Here is a 7969-nt window from a genome sequence, read left to right as displayed (position 1 = left end):
GTTGTAGTGGCGGACTCAGCGAGGATAGATAGATAGATAGATGGTGCAATAGTCCACTGCCAAACCTTGCTAGTGCTTGGCGGTGGAGGTCACTGAAGGATGGCATTTCCAGGGTGGAGAGAGCGTTGTTGTAGCCGGAGTAGTCTGCGCCGAGCATGATTCTGCAGGCCCTTTTCTGTACCTTCTCTAGCTGACTTTGTTGGGTAGAGTTGAGAGAAGACGACCAGGCTGGTGACGCATACGTTAGTTTGGGGAAAATAAAGGCGTTGCAGATAGTCCTCAGCTCTGGCGTGGGTGCCCCAAGCGACCTAAGTCGTCGTAGCATGTAGAGTCGGTACGAGGCTACCTTGATAGTGTTGTTTACATGGGCCTTCCAGTCCAGTTTGTGGTGTATGGTAACACCCAGGAGTTTGGCAGACTGCACTAACTGAAGAGGATGGGCAACCACTGTGACTGCTGAAGCTTGCACTGGAGTGGTGGCGGTATGTGTGTGTGTACGTGTGTGTGTGTAAGCGTATTTGTGTGTGTGTGTGTGTGTGTGTTTTCAAGCAGGCCCACAAGTTCAAGGGTTCGTGGCAACACCCTCGATCCAAACACTGGCATCTCATTGACTAGATCATTGTTAGAGAAAGAGATCGCCGAGATGTCCTCATCACCCGAGACATGCGTGGCTCAGACCACTGCGACACTCTTCATCGGCTCGTCAGAGTCAAGCTATCACTTCACATTACCCAAAAACGGCGAATGCAGCAAACCTCCAGAAGAGGTTTAACACTAAGCGTCTGGAAGATCCAGCGGTAGCGCATGCTTTCAGAGAGCAGCTTGAACATGGGCTCATAAACAACCCGACAACAAGCAACCCAAATCCCATTGCCGAATGCGATATTCTCAACACCGTTATGCCAAAAACCTGCAGAGAGACCCTCAGCCAGATCAAAAGTATACACCAGGACCGGTTTGATGAAAATGACCCGGCAATCTATATACTCATAGACGATAAATGTGCTGCTTCAACTGACAGGCAGAATAACCCTCAGTGTCGGAACAAACCTGATACCTTCTGCCTTGAAGTGAATGTACATCAGACTCAGATTCTCTTTCAGCCTGGCCCTGGTTCAGACACACCTCCACCATCCATCCACCTAAACGGTACTACCTTCTCTAATGTTACCTCTTTCGGTATCTCGGCTCCCAACTGTCCACCACCGGGGACATCGATGAAGAGATTCAACATTGGTTCAGGTGTGCATCTCAAGCCTTTGGCAGACTCCGAAACCGTGTCTTCACCTCTACTTCAGGGAACCGAAATTATCTACAAAGTTACACGAATATCGAGCAGTGGTCCTCCCCACCCTGCTAAATGGCGTGAAACATGGATCACTTACAGGAGGCATCTCAAAGAGCTTGAAAACTTCCATCCTCGGAGTTCGCTGGGAAGACAAGAGAACAAATGCCAGTATTCTTGCTGACACCACTTATAGGAGCATCGAAGCTACCAATATCCATGAACAACTTCGCTGGACTGCCCATGTTACCCGCATGGACGACAGTAGACTGCCAAAGCAGCTACTTTACAGTAACGCTGGCGGGCAATTGAAAAGGTATAAGGATAGTCTTAAGACAAACCTGAAAAAGTGCCACATTGACCATCTTAACTGGGAGACGATTACGTAATCCGCATCGTAACGCTTGGAGGAGCGCCATACAAGAATGTGTCAATACTTTCGAGTTAGCTCGACTGAAAACGAGGCAGACAAGCGCCAATGCCGGAAAGACGCTGCCGCTGTCCCTTTTGCTCTACATGTAACCCCCCAAATGTGCAACATATGTGAACGACCATGCTGGTCTCCTAAATGCCTCTGTAGTCACCTCAGAACTCACCAACGGAGGTGACATCCTTAATAACACATACCATTGTATCATAGATGGATGATCGTCATACTCGATTCCGACTGACAGCAAAGTAGTAGTCGTAGTGTGTGTGTGTGTGTGTGTGTGTGTGTGATTAATAATTTACAATGACAATAATGATAGCATTTATAATAATAATGATGATAACATTAGTATTAATATAGTAATGCTAATAGCACTAAAACTAATAGCACTAAAACTAATAATAATGATAATAATAATAATAATAAAATAATAATAATAATAATAATAATAATAATAATAATAATAATAATAATAATAATAATAACTAATACCATTATTAAAAAAAAAAAAAAAATATATATATATATATATATATATATATATATATATATATATATATATATATATATATATATATATATATATATATATATATATATATATATATATATATATAAAATACACTACTTATAAAAGAAGAAATAGACAAAATAATGATAACAACAGCAATATTGATAGTAATGCTAGTAAAGTAAAAGTAGCAGTTGTAATATTACTACTACTACTGATAATACTTTTTTTATATTAAATGGCCTCCATCCTGCCGTAATAGCCATACCTTCGCCGCCATTTTACTACCTTAAAATTTAATATCCTAATACATAATTAGCTATCCTAGCTGTGTTGAGTTAGTTAAGCCGCAGATCTACAGTATGCCGCATTCAGTGACTGTACCCTCATAGTCAATATCTGCAACTGTTGTCGGCTTTAGGGCTGATGCTCTCGTTCCCATGAGGCAGAGCAAAGCCGACCTAAGGAGAGAGAAGGACAGTCGACATCTCATCCAGGCTGTAACATAACTTCTGGGCTGCTGCTTCTGTTCGGATAGCACCTCCGCGAGTCTGGCGTAGAAGCATCTTCCACTTGGTCCCATCCCACCAGAGGTTGTGAACACCAGAGGAGTGAAGCTGCCCTGATCAACGTTCTGAATTCTCTCCCCGTATGCCCTTATCTTGTCGTTCTCGTTCCTCCTGTGTGCAGCATCGAGAGCCAAGTTACGGTGACATGCGGCCATGGGATAAAAAATCCTGATGTCGAAGAGGACTCGCTGTCCCCGCGTTCAGAATCCTCTAACACTGACGTCAACACGGGCTTCGTTGGATGTGTTTGAAGTCCTATGTTGGAAATTCTCACCGTCCAATGGAAGGAGGGTCGGCTCTACTCTGACATCACGACAGATTTCCTTCAACATATTTACTGTGAGATCCCTTACTTCGTCATGCCTCATGTATATGAAGCCCCCTTTCTTGCACACCATGGCGTGATCGACGTCATAGGAAGAGCCACACACGCATTGGGAGGGCAAACCTTCTATTAGCCTACCGTACTACTACTACTACTACTACTAATAATAATAATGAAAATAGTAATGCTACTGATAATAATAATAATAATAACATAAATACTACTACCATTATTAAAAAATAAAAATAGAAAATGCAATACTCATATAAGAAGAAATTGAAAAATAGAAAAAATAAATAAACTATGCAACATGAGCCGCCATAATCCAGCAGGTCGCCTCTGTGATGAAATATCCCATTGCAACATTTCAGGTATAACATTGCAAAGGTTGGCCACTAACTGAAGCATTACTATACCTTTGTAGTTCCAGTAGTTCTGATGGTGTTGGTGTTAGCAGGTTATGTGGTGTAGTGTCAGCAGGTTATAATGGTGTAGTGTCAGCAGGTTATGATGGTGTAGTGTCAACAGGTTATGATGGGGGTAGTGTCAGCAGGTTATGATGGTGTAATGTCAGAAGGTTATGATGGTGAAGTGTCAGAAGGTTATGATGGTGAAGTGTCAGCAGGTTATGATTGTGTAGAGTCAGCATGTTATGATGGTGTAGTGTCAGCAGGTTATGATTGTGTAGTGTCAGCAGGTTATGATGGTGTAGTGGCAGCAGGTTATGATGGTGTAGTGTCAGCAGGTTATGATTGTGTAGTGTCAGCAGGTTATGATGGTGTAGTGTCAGCAGGTTATGATTGTGTAGTGTCAGCAGGTTACAATGGTGTAGTGCCACTTGTGTGTGTTGCCGAAGTGCCAGTCATTACAAATATCTCAGTGCCAATAGTTAATTCCTGCAGGTATTGTACAAGCGATGCAGGCAACACTCCAGGACACAGTAACGCTTGCATCAGACAGGTGGCCTTTGAATTATTAGATATTAACTTGGCTTTATGTAACAGCAATGGATTATGTTTAATTATCCACGTAGAGGAGGACTCGGTACAGCTGGAGGCAATATTGGAGTGGAGTATTCTCACATGGTGGTGTCTTAGATGGGTCTTGTACTTGGAGGATGAGGAGTGAATCTAGCTGGTGATTTCCTTACTCCAGTACAAGGAGGACATGGCTTCAAAGTGACGCAGAGACTTTTCTTTAACTAGATACCTTCTATTAACACTTAGATACAAGTTAGAGGTAAAATTACATTGACTCTACTATAAATTGTTTTCATTAATATCAGTTAAGGACAAACTACATTGAGACTCACCCTTAACTAAGACATAACACCAGTTAGGACACAACAACACAGTGAAGAATTATCGTGACTTCAGCGCCTGCACGACCATTCAGTCTTAATAACATCAAAGTGCAATTAGTAGTTACAGTCCACGTTTGCAAGAAGACGACTGAACACCTACAATATTGCAACGTTGCCAGAATAAACAACATGTAAGATGCGTGGTAGCAACTCAAGACACTTAAGCTTCTTTATTGCTCAAGAAATCTAGTCGTTGCAATATTGCACTGTGTATGTATATTTATTGGCGACACTGAGAGGCACACGTAATGGAGGTCAGTGTTGCAAGTTGCAAAGCTGGCGAGAAAGGGTTCTTGTGACTTTTGTAACACCGATGTTGAAAAGTTGATTGTGCCCCTTTATATATATATTTGTGCTTGAAATAATTAAGGACTTAAAACTTCACGAGAGTAAAACATCAAGCAGCAAAGTCAGAAAAGGCGGGTTTGGGCTGAGGAAACGTAGCCAGAAATACAAAAATATTGAGGGAAAAATGTAAGTTAAGAAGAAACACGATATTGTGTATAATTATCGTGGGTGTTACATATTATAATGGAAAACAGTGATACAAACGCCACAAGGCACTGACGAATTTTTTTGCTGATTTTATATTTTGTTGATAGAAACACTGAAATAGTTTACAGTGTTATAAAAGTAGGGATGGTTGCTAGTGATAAAACTGAACAATTTGTTGGTTGTATTGACAATGTTGCAAATGCAGAGCTAACATATTTAACTTAATATTGACAAATTTAAACAACGTTTTCGCAATATTTCTACACTCGTACTGTACATTATTTTACTTACATGAAAATATTTAACTTTATTATAAATACCCGGACATGAAATCAACATAGATATAGCCTTTACTGGTATCCTTGTTGTTGATGTTACACTGTTGATGTTACGCTGTTGATTAAGATTATAGGCTTCGGATTGAAAATTGCAATTTATTTTTGCATAACATCACATTTTTCAAATATCGACCGTGGGGGTTATGGAATAATAGGGACGCCCACACCCACGCACGCCTACGCCCACGGTAGCCAGCCGTTACAAGGGGAACTTGAAAGTTGACCTGTGGGGCCCTGAGTGATTACAGTGCTTGCCAAGCGAAAATTACCTCAATTCGTCACCATACGTTTTCATCTAAAGCAGGGCCAGATGCCTATACCATTGTCAAGGTGCCATGAAGATAGCTCCGCCCATAGAACTGACTTGATTACGCCCATATTGTGAATTAGGCAATCAGTGAAAATATAGTGCCTAAGGAATCTTTGAAAGACAGACTCTGATTTGACTCTCAGAATATACTATGTACTCCCTACAGCTAAGAGACAATGTCAGATGTACAGTTAGTTTAGTGTTGGGTGTGGTGTGGTGGGGTGTGGTGTGGTGGGGTGTGGTGTGGTGGGGTGGGGTGTGGTGGGGTGTGGTGTGGTGGGGTGTGGTGTGGTGTGGCTGTGCATCAAGCGTGGACAGTACTGGACGATGTTTCTCTGTAGTCGTACGGGTATATCTAATAGGGATAAGACATGGAACTTCATATCACGTCTGTTGTTTAATAAATTTAATTAGTCAGCTATCTCTTTACATCCCCCCTGACTAATATAATAACAATAATTAGTCCCTAGTAACAGATGGAGGAGTAGAAGTAAATAAATGATATTAAGATAAAGAGGAAACAAGTGAACACCCCTTTAATTAAACTAAATTGCCTGTACACGAGCAAATAAACTAAGTAAAAACACACCTATGTTATATTACACTGTTGATGTCACGCTGTTGATGTCACGCTACTGAAGTTACGTTGTTGATTTAAGGTTACAGATGTCATGTTTTGTGTCACGCTCTTGTGTTATGCTGCTGATATTACGCTACTGGTGTAACATTGCTAATGTCACACTGACGAGGTCACACTCCCGGTTCATGCTGCGGATGTTAAGTTGATGATGTCACGCTACTGGTACTATGCTACTGATGTCACGCTAGTAGTGACATGCTGCTAACATCACGCTGCTAATGACACGCTCCTGATGTCATTCTGCTGATGACACAGCTAATGCTACATTGGTGATGGCACACTGTTGATGTCACGCTGCTGATGTCACACTGCTGTCACGTTACTGATGTCACTCTTCTGATGACATACTCCTGATAACACACTACTGATGTCGCACTACTGATGTCACGCTACTGATAATACAATGCTGGTGAAACTCAGTTGATGTCATGTTGCTGAAGTCACACTACTGATATCACGCTGTTGATATCACTCTGTTGATGTCACGCTGCTCATGTCACGCTATTAGTGTCATACTCCTACTGTCACTCTGCTGATGACACACTGCTGATGTCACGTTATTAATGTTACCCGGCTGACGCCAGACTGTTGATAACACACTCCTGATGAAAGGCAGTTGATGTCATGTTTATTGATATTACACTGCTGATGTCACGTGGTTGATGTCACGTTGTTGATGACACAGTGCTGATAACACTGCTGGTGCCACCCTGCTGATGTCTCGCTGTTGATGACACACTGCTTCATGTCACGTTATTGATGATACACTGCTGATGTCACACTACTGATGTCCTTCTTCTGAATTAATACTTTTGATGGCACTGCCGATGTCACACTGCAGACGGCAGTGCTATTAATAACACACTGTTGATAAAACGCAGTTGATGTCATGTTGCTGATGTCACACTGCTGATGTGACGCTGTTGATGTCTCACTGCTGATGTCACGCTACTAGTGTAATGCTCCTACTGTCACATTGCTGATGTTACACTGCTGATGAAAATGCTGGAGTCACGCTGTTGATGACACACTGCTAATGAAAGTGCTGGTGTCACGCTGTTGATGACACACTGCTAATGAAAGTGCTGGTGTTACTCTCTTGACACACTGGTGATGACACATTGCTGATGAAACTGCTGGTGTCACGCTGTTAATGACACACTGCTAATGAAAGTGCTGGAGTCACGCTGTTGATGACACACTGCTAATGAAAGTGCTGGTGTCACGCTGTTAATGACACACTGCTGATGAAACTGCTGGTGTCACGCTGTTGACGGCACACTGAAAGGAATTGAATTGAAACAGTTTATTTAGCCAGAAAAACACAGATACAGAGTGGCTAAAAATAACAATATTAACATGGCTGAGCCAGTTGAGAACCTGAGCTCTCTTTGAGGCACCTGATATATACTATACATTTATCTCAAGGAAGTATTATGTAACATTTAGTATCATCTGGAATAGTACAATAACATGGTGGTAATAAGAACATCTCATAATGTTACCACGGTTATCACTTCAATATTTATATATTTTATTTATTTATTATGAAACTACTGGTATCACGCTGTTGATGACACACTGCTGATGAAACTGCTTGTATCACGCTTTTGATGACGCACTGCTGATGTGACGCTGTTCCTGTCATACTGTTGATGACACAATGTTGATGACACACTGCTGATGAAACAGCTTGTATCACG

Source organism: Homarus americanus, unplaced genomic scaffold (genome assembly GCF_018991925.1).
Source record: "Homarus americanus isolate GMGI-L3 unplaced genomic scaffold, GMGI_Hamer_2.0 scaffold56333, whole genome shotgun sequence".
Classification (NCBI taxonomy): domain Eukaryota; kingdom Metazoa; phylum Arthropoda; class Malacostraca; order Decapoda; family Nephropidae; genus Homarus; species Homarus americanus.
This window is presented reverse-complemented; position numbering follows the sequence as displayed.